General features: G+C 46.0%; 1 long non-coding RNA gene across 1 annotated transcript in view; it reads right to left on the bottom strand.

Annotated features, from left to right (window-relative positions):
* Nucleotides 1-2,129: 2,129 nt before the first annotated feature.
* LOC112551486 overlaps nucleotides 2,130-9,454 on the bottom strand; it is a 69,865-nt gene continuing 62,540 nt past the window's right edge. The window contains exon 2 of the long non-coding RNA XR_003095790.1: nucleotides 2,130-2,503. This is a non-coding gene — a long non-coding RNA (uncharacterized LOC112551486). The remainder of the gene's footprint in view (nucleotides 2,504-9,454) is intronic.

A 9,454-nucleotide genomic window follows, 5' to 3' on the forward strand; every position in this document is an offset into this window, starting at 1 on the left:
AGCCGGGGGCGAGCCGGGCCCGTCTTTGCGCACGCGGGCTGTTGCCAGCAGCCAGGGCACGCGGGGTCGGAGAGGACCGGTGGCGAGCTAGAATTAGTCACGGACGCGTAATGGTTGATTTAAAGATTGTTTACTTACACCAAAGATGGTCGTGGTATAGGCTGGACAGTTTCCAGGTTCAGCTCCGCTTAAATCCTCGTTAGAGGACTACGACAATTTGTTCTTTGCCCCGGAGTTATTGAAGCTCCGCGGGTTCAGTAGTTTCTTTGCCCTGGAGTTATTGAAACTCCGCGGGTTCGGTAGTTTCTCGTACAGGAAGGGATACGTCTAGGAATTTATCGGCGACGGGGAGAGGCTAGAGGCTGTTCGTTCTTTTCCCCGGAGTCGTTGAAGTTCTGCGGGTTTGGTTATCAGGCCTCTATTGCCTTTTAAGAAAAGCGTTGGGTCCGTAAGGATCCGCAGCGCTTAGAGATCTTCACGCTCTCCCTCTCGAACTCCAATTGCTCTCTCTCCAACTTGGGCGGAAACCACCCAAGCTCTTTATACGGCTAGCAAGCCAATCGCTAGCCGCCACGTGTGCATGTATTAGAATCGGCCAATAATGCGGCATGAATCTTCATACAAATGGCGGGAACTCCTTTGCACCGTGCATTTCCTGGATGCAAAAGAAATGCACCATGCAAAGAAAGCTACAAATTTGGCGGGAATACTCCGTTGCACCGGGGTTCTCCTCTGCAGCAGAAAACTCCACCGTGCAAAGAAGCTGCAATTTAGCGGGAAAATAATTTAGCAGTGCCGAAGCACACACAAACAAAAAATCACAACTTTGGGTTGTGACAGTTGCTAGTGGGTACCACACCACGGAGGGAACCAGGTGTGCATTGGCTTAATTTGTTCTAAGAAAATCATCCCCTCAGAGAAATCCTTGGTAAGATGTTCTCTGTTGCCTGTCCCCATCAGATAGTGCTCAACACATCGTTGTGAAACTAAGCTTGGAGTGAAACCTCATTTGCTTCTTTGTAAAGACAGCCAAGGATCTCCTTTGGAGATGAGCCCACAAGGACTTGGTATGTAGCCCTGGGGCTGGCACAATGTATTGCTGCTTCACCATAGGTAAGAATGCAATACAATAAAATAGAGACAGGTGGGTGGGGAAAGACTCATTAGACCCGGCAGCTCTGCCAATGGCCTAAGCAGGATTGTCCTGCACAACACATTGTCTTGGGCTTTGTCAAGTCTCATTTTAAAGTATCATTTTAAATGCTCCAAGACAGGGCTACTTTCATTAGGAGACTGTTCTGTACTCAGAAGCTCTTACAGTCAATCAGACCTACATGACACTGGCCAGCATTTTCCTTTTCTTAATTCAATCCCATTATTCCTCCAGTGAATCATCCTAAAGAATTCTTTACCCTGCTCAGAGCTAACTACCAATATCTCTCAGCTGTTACCATATCTCCCTTTATCTTGCTTCCCTTTAGCCACCATTGTCAAATGCATTACCAGTGTATTTCCCGGAGCTGAATTTGGGAGGAATGTGATGCAACAGGAACAGACGCTGAAAAATCCCCTCTCAATACACACGGAATTGCTGGTGGCAAATAGAAGGTATGTTTATCTCAGCCCTCTTGTGCTTTGTTTCCACCCACATGTCTGCTATGCAACAGATGCACTCAGCAGATAGTGATTCCACTTTAACAAGAGAATGTATTTGAATCTCATCAGTGACAACAAAAACATGCAGCATTTCCTGAACAGTGTGTAAAGCAAGGATTCCTGTCGACTTCATAGGTACTGGCAGGACCATGTATTTCAGGATGTCACATTTTTTCTAGCAGCTCCCTGTTTAAAAGAAAGACAGAAAGCCTCATATACAGTCTATTTTGCTTGTTTCCTAAGGAAAGGGCATTTTTTCAGTTGCCATTTTTCCTGCAGCATCAGGGCCAATTGGTTCAGATGACATTTTAAATCTTCAGCATGTTGCATGTTGTCTATGGATCACTAGTGTAGTAGTTGGCTTATGCCATGGTAGTCATGACGATACTGTGAGGTTAGAAAAAGTCACTAGGAAGGGAGATCTGGCCAGAGAAAGATTAGTCTGGTTCCCTACAAATGCCAACAGAAATGAGCAGTTTTCACTTTGTTTAATTGTTTCTTTTTAATTGACTTACAAACTGAAATAATGGTGTTTTGGTTTGGTGGGTGAAAACTTTCTTGTACTTTTAACTTTTTTGTTCGCTGTGAAAAGGGGGCCATGTCAAAAAGTAAGAGACAGTATTTTTTCCTCATCAAAACAAAATGGTTTATAGAGTAATCATTGAAATAAGTTCTGATCAAAATTTTTCATTTTGATCTAAAAGTCGTTTTGTGCTGCAGTTAGGTTTTGATGGAAATGTTGTGCCTAGCTCCAAAAAGATGCTGATCCGGACCATCCAAGGTGTCTCTTCCTTAGTAGTAATATCTGCCTCCCTGGCCCATATATTCCAGTAGCAGTTGGAGAGGCCTGTGAAACCCAAAGAAACCTTTTTGAAGTTGTGGTGTTATATGTCTACAATTGTAGGGGGCTTTCTTATCTCTGCCTACACAATGGGGATACTTCAGGACAGCACTACTATGTTCTGTCTGATCTGTTTCTATGCTATAGTCTTCTAGGCGTCCTCACTCTAGGCCCCAATCTAGAAGCTTTCAGCATAGCTTCTTATAAAGGCTTCATTTTCTAGTATAATGAAGCTTTCTGGATATCTTGGCTCTAGGCTCTCACCTCCAGTTTTTTAGTGTACAGTCTCTAAGCCCTGCAGAAAATCTCAGTCCAGTGTTGGCTTTCCAAGGGAGAAGACTGTCATATAGCAGGGACTCAGGAATTCCCCATAGCAGGAAAGAGAATCACTCCACCTGGAAAGCTGCAGTGCTCTCTCCCCTGATTATATAATAGAAAATTCTTAAATGCCAGTAAGGCTAATAGTGCTCTTCCTTGGCCTTGGGTGAGGCCACTAGAAAATAGCTATCATTACTGTGCCAGGAACTACTTCAAGGTGACAAGAGTGTGGAAGGACACCAAAACACTGGTGGAATCTGTACTAATGGGAAGAGGGCAACCAGCACAGTTTCATTAGGGGCAGGTCATGTCAGACCAACCTGATTGCCTTTTACGATTAGGTCACAAAAGCATTCATAGATTCATAGATTCATTGGATGCAGGTGTCACCATGGATGTAGGCTTTCTGGACTTCAGCAAGGCCTTTGACACTGTCGGCCACCCCATCCTCATTAAAAAACTAGGCGACTGTGGCATTGATGCCTACATGGTCAGATGGATTGCTAATTGGCTGAAGGGTCGTACTCAGAGGGTGGTGGTGGACGGGTCATATTCGACCTGGGGGGAAGTGGGCAGCGGAGTCCCCCAGGGCTCGGTCCTTGGGCTTGAACTGTTCAATTTCTTTATCAGCGATTTGGACGACGGGGTGAAAAGCAACCTGTTCAAATTTACTGATGATGCCAAAATTTGGGGTGAGGTGGGCACGCTAGTAGGGAGGGAAAGACTGCAGAAAGACCTGGATAGGTTGCAGGGGTGGGCTAACAAAAACAGGATGTGTTTCAATACGGACAAGTGCAGGGTGCTGCACTTGGGCAGTAGTAACCAGCAGCACACTTATAAGATGGAAAACTCCCTTCTTGAGAGCATAGAGGCTGAATGGGATCTTGGAGTCATTATTGACTCCAAGATGAATATGGGCCGACAATGCGAGGTCACGGTCGGCAGGGCCAACCGGACCCTATCGTGCATCCACAGGTGCATCTCACGTAGGGCCAGGGAGGTGATCCTCCCCCTCTATGCGACACTGGTCAGGCCACAGCTGGAATACTGTGTCCAGTTCTGGGCACCCCACTTGAAGAGGGATGTGGACAACATTGAGAGGGTCCAAAGGAGGGCCACCTGCATGATCCGGGGACAGCAGGGCAGACCCTACAATGTGAGGCTACGGGACCTGAACCTGTTTGGCCTTCACAAGAGAAGGCTGAGGGGGGACCTGGTGACCAACTATAAACTCACTAGGGGGGACCAGAAGGGTTTGGGGGAGACCTTGTTTCCCCCAGCGCCCCCCGGGGATAACAAGGAATAACGGCCACAAGTTGTTGGAGAGTAGGTTTAGATTAGACATCCGTAAGAACTACTTCACAGTTAGGGCGGCTAGGATCTGGAACCAACTTCCAAGGGAAGTGGTGATGGCTCCTACCCTGGGGGTCTTTAAGAAGAGGCTTGATGCCTACCTGGCTGGGGTTATTTGAGCCCAGTTTTCCTCCTGCCCAGGCAGGGGGTCGGATTTGAAGATCTACAAGGTCCCTTCTGACCCTACTTCTATGACATAAGGAACTGCTAATATGAGTGGGCACAGCAAGGTCAAAATACAGAAGCTCAACTGTGTCATGTTAGGCAAACCCAGACAACTTACAGGCACTCACTGCTCGGTCACAGCATGCCACTAATTAGCTGACAACAACACAGTTTGTTTTCAGGAATACCGAGCTGATGAAAAACAAAAATAGGAACCTGACAAACAGGTCCTGGTGACCTGGTTTCCAGACCCACACTTGGCTTTTACAAGGCAAAGCTCTCAGGCCTGAGTCATGAAACCAATTTCTCTTCCAGTGAAAGGAGCAGAAGCGTGCTCACCCTATTCCCAAGACTCCTGGGCTTGCGCCTGCTCTCACCGGAGAGCTGAGTATAGGGGTCTCATTTCTCTGTTTCTTTGCCCTGAATGGCAAGGTAGACTGCCTCTCAGCCTGCCCAAGGCAAATAGGTGATGGATGCTGGAATAAGAACCAAAAATGCTTCAGCTAGGAAACCCTAAACTGCTGTAGGGTCTTTCCACGTGTACAAGAGGTGCTGGCACCACCATGCAATGATTCCTATTGCTAATGAATGTGACGCTAGAATAAAAAAAAATAGGAGTGAAATGCTATCCTGTTTATTTGAAATGGGGACTATGAGGAGAGACATCCTTGAAAGCAGAGCTCTGATGCAGGGCTAGTACCTGTTCCCAGTGGAGATAGTGACTATACTTTCTTACACTTCAAGGTGAGCAGCCCTGGGCCTCCATGGTTAGGTCTAAGTTAGCCTTTTGTTTAAATTCTCTCCCTAGTGTTCTGCTACCGTTCCACTTGAAATGCGTGCAATGAGGCAAGAATCAGTGGAGGATAGATGCTAACATTTTTACAAGCATCTCATATACTGTTCTTCAACTTAAACAGCCAGTTGCTGCCAAAAACTTTTCTATGCTAACCCCTGTCCCCATCACAGACAACAGTGGTACTGCTAGCGCAACATGTGGCACTCTGTCAAAATGGCTGGCATCGTTGAGGCAACAGGATGACAGTAATTGTGCCAATTCATAAATGTTACTGATCCTTTCAGTCCCATTGATTTCAGAGAGGTCTCTGGGGCCTGATCACTTTTTTGCATTTGGGCTGGTTATGTTACTGTTTTCATGCAGAACAAGTTCCTCGGGGTTAGAGCTGAGGCAAAATGGGACAGGTGCCCCAACTCTAATGTTGCTTTTGGTAGTGTGGATGTAGCTGTGATGGTTCAGGAAAAAATGAGAGGCAAGGATTTTTGTGGGTGGGCAAAGTAAACAATTGGTCCGATAAAAGCTATCACAAAAATGCTAACATTTAATGTGTGGTGAAAACCCATGAACTTTCTTGGGGAATGTTGCCTCCATGCAGCAGGCCAGTGGGGGCCAACTTTCTGGCAAGCAGGCCACAAATCAAGCCTTATACCACTCTGATCCCCTTGTCCTTCACAATGTGGTATTCTGTTTTCTGCCCAGTTGTTGCCCTGCTTTCTGCTCTCTCCCCTATCTGCTCTGCTGCCTATCCCTTCCTCAATCTGCTTCATGTCACACTCAGAGGCTTCCCGTGATGCAGGTTGGCTACCCTTCCAGTAGACCATACCAGGCAGCAGACCATAATGGGCACTGTATGCCAGTGGTGCTCTGTACATCCTGCCTTCATAGCCTCAAACACTAGCGTTGCTCTCACCCCAAACATTTCACCTAGCAGTATCAGTCTTCTTGTCAGCAGACAAATAGTACTTTGTGGTTGAGGGCAATTTGACCTTCCAGATTTGAACAGCGTCCCAGAAATCAGTGAGAGGCAGTCTCTCCCCTGAGAGGTCACCAGAAGTGAAAAAAATCCAAACCAGACAGGGCAAAGAAACAAGCAAGAGTTTCCAAGTCTGCTCTATAGTGTGGCTGGGGAAGTTGCAATGAGCAGGGGTCATGGAGTAACGTGCCAGTGAAGAGCATTAAAAATACCTTTAAGCAGAGACCTACGTAGGAGCAGGGCAATGGGTAAAGCAGCATCTTGGAACCAGGAGAGGCCACACTGTTTTTCACGTGGGAGGAAGGTGTCCTGCCTGGCCTGTGATGCACTGGGGATGGGCCAGGGCCTTCCCAGGTCAGAATGCCTGGGCTGCCTCTTCCATTTCATTATTCTCTCCTTTTCAGGATGAAGCCATCTGAGTTTTCCAAAGGAAACTCCCCTTTTGCCAATGGCCTGAGGCCTGGGAGTAGGGCCAGACAAGTTACTGATTTGGCAGCCAAACAGGAAAACCCAATATTTATATACATATATGTGTGCATATGAATATATATTAGTGCTTATCCAATCCAAGCTCAGAACAAAGCAAAACAAAAGCAGAAAAAATGTTTGGGGGCACTAGCAAAACCAAAGGAATGAATAGCTAGATTCATGGACCAGCAAGGAGGAGGTCGTTACTCCTCTTTCACTCAGAAGCTAGGGTATTTGCCTGGAGATCGGGAGCTCTTTGCTCATTTCCCTGCCCTGACCCAGGCAAAAAGTATTTGAACTTAGGTCTTCTAAGTACCCTTCCCATCTGAATCTAGGGCACACTGGCACTGTGGTTCCCTCATTCTCTCTCGTAGCTGCTATTCAAAACTTCCCTTATCAGGAAGGAGCAGAAACGGTAATAGGAAAGTAGAGCTGGAAGGGACCTCACAAGGTCATCTAGTTCAGCCCCCTGCTTATGGCAGGATCATCCGTGGCTACACCATTCCTGCCAAGTATCTGGCTCCAAGATAGAGGTGTCTCTCTTTCATCCTCCTGCTATGCAGTGCCTCACCTTTGCCAAATCACTGCAGGCTCCCTCAAGAGGAGGACTGAGGTGAAAAAGGTCCCCTGACCAATCCTCCCCTTGCAGGAGATGGGGAAAAAGCCTGCTGCTCCTGTGAATGGGCTTGGAGTAGCCCACCTTTGCTGCAGCTGCTACTCTCTGACCTGTTTTAGCAGCAAAGAGCCTGATCTGCACGCCTCTCCCTTCCTCCCCCTTGCTGCTGTGAACCCCTCCACACAGGAGGCTGAAAGGAAGTAGACAGGTATGCATGTCACAAGGTAGATAGGAAGAAGGGGGGAACCTGAGTGCAGGACTGGGACACTCCAAACCTCAGCTCCTCCCCACCCCCGTGCTTTATGATGCTCCCTGACAGCCAGGTGTGCCCTCGCCTGCCCCTCCGAAAGGAAGCAAGGAGGAATCCCATGCATACAAGACCCAGAACATTTCTGGAAACACTCAAAGGTTCCTGTGGACAACAGCAAGGAAACGCAGTTCCCAGTTCTCTGTAAATATTATGGACATCTACATTTTTTTTTTTTTTGGCAGACTTTATGGACAAGCACTTTTAGTCACATTTTTTAATGGACTGTCCATAAATTTATGGATGGTCGACAACTGCTTCTGTCCCTGCATACTGGTTCCCTGATGTTGCTGCTCCTCAACTGTCTACAGCTTCTTTTCAACCAGTGATCCCTTTGTAAATATTTCAAGGGCAGCTTGGATAGTGGCCTTTTGCCATTGTTTTTCATGGCTGCTGGATGGTTGAACCCAAACTCTCTCCCTTACGAGGGGAGGCCTCAGGTTTCTGGCTCTGTTATTATAATAATATGCAGCCTGTTTGTCTTGATGGTCTCTTAGCAGCCTCTGCATGTTATCAGCTTTCCTTCTATTTGGGTGCAGCAGGCTGTCTCTCTTGGGAAGTAGCATCCTGGTCCTTGTGTCATGCCATTCTTGTGGTCATTTATCAGACCAACCTGAAATTGGGCTTCAATATTTTCCTGGTTGAAAATCCAGCTTCACTCATAAGAACATAAGTGACTAGGGTTGGAAGGGACCTCAGGAGGTCATCCAGCCCAGCTTCCTGTTCTAAGTAGGATCATCTCCAATGATATAATCCCACTCAGATATATGGACCTGAAATATACACTTAACCATATATACTTCTTCAGAAGAGGAAACCTGAGTTTTTCTACTAATGACCAGAAATCTGATTGAAATTTTCTTGCTAGAGTTGCACATGTTTGCAAGTTTATGATTTCTATTTCTAGGTCAACTGCACTTATTTGAAGACTATTCCAGTGTGATTAACAAGTTTGTTCATATTACTAACAACAAATGTGCTAGGAATGAAAGTAGGTATTGGATATGAGTGAAGTCTGAATATCTTTTCTGAGCCCTCAGCCTTACGATGAAACGTAGCACATAATCCCATTAAAGTTTATTCCTTCAATTTTGTTTGGAAGGAGAAGCGAATGATGAAAAGAACCCATCACTTTGTGGACGTGGGTTATTCACAACTCTGACTGCATTTTGAAAATACTGATCCAATTATTTGTGTCTCAGTTTCCCCTTCTCTTTGATGTTCAAGATGAAGGTCATTCAGTTTGGATGTCAGACTGGAGCCAGAGCAGCTCTCGGCATTACTGAGTTTTTCTTTCTGTTTACCTCTATTTTCCAAAAATTCATGTATTTTTGGGGGGAGATCTTGGAATCTTTTCAACCTCTTCTTTTTGATAGGCCATTGTACCTCTGTCTGTGAGGTGAAGCAACTGCAGTGTGCATCAGAGTTCATTTACATGCTCTCCAAAAAGCCTGTGTTGTAGAGATCTGGCATTGATGGAATTCACTATTTTCATAACAAGGTGAGAGAGCACTGCACTGGGCGCACACTTGTCACTTTATGCCTCTGGAAGTGGCATGCCCATTTCTTCTATGCATTGCTAGAACTACTGGAACATGTTCTCTTAATGAATCCTCCCTTACTCTGGCATTATTTCCAACAGTTTTATTAAACTGCTATCCTTCATACCATTTAAATATATACAGTTGAATAGTTGGTATAATGTACATCCATAGCCTTGCCTAGTTGGGGACTCATGGGCTTCCAAATCTTTTTTTTCAGTCATCTCTCAACATTAGGGGGGCCGGAACCGATGATCTCGTGAGGTCCCTTCTAGCCCCTAACATCTATGAATCTCCAAGGATGACCTCAACCCTTCATGCTGTGTTCACAGGAAGATGGACATTATTGAGAACACTCAGCATTTCTGAGTTATTTTTAAAATAATCAAACAAGTCTGCAGCTGCAACTAAACACTCTTT

The sequence above is a fragment of the Alligator sinensis genome, unplaced genomic scaffold (genome assembly GCF_000455745.1).
Source record: "Alligator sinensis unplaced genomic scaffold, ASM45574v1 scaffold264_1, whole genome shotgun sequence".
NCBI lineage: Eukaryota > Metazoa > Chordata > Crocodylia > Alligatoridae > Alligator > Alligator sinensis.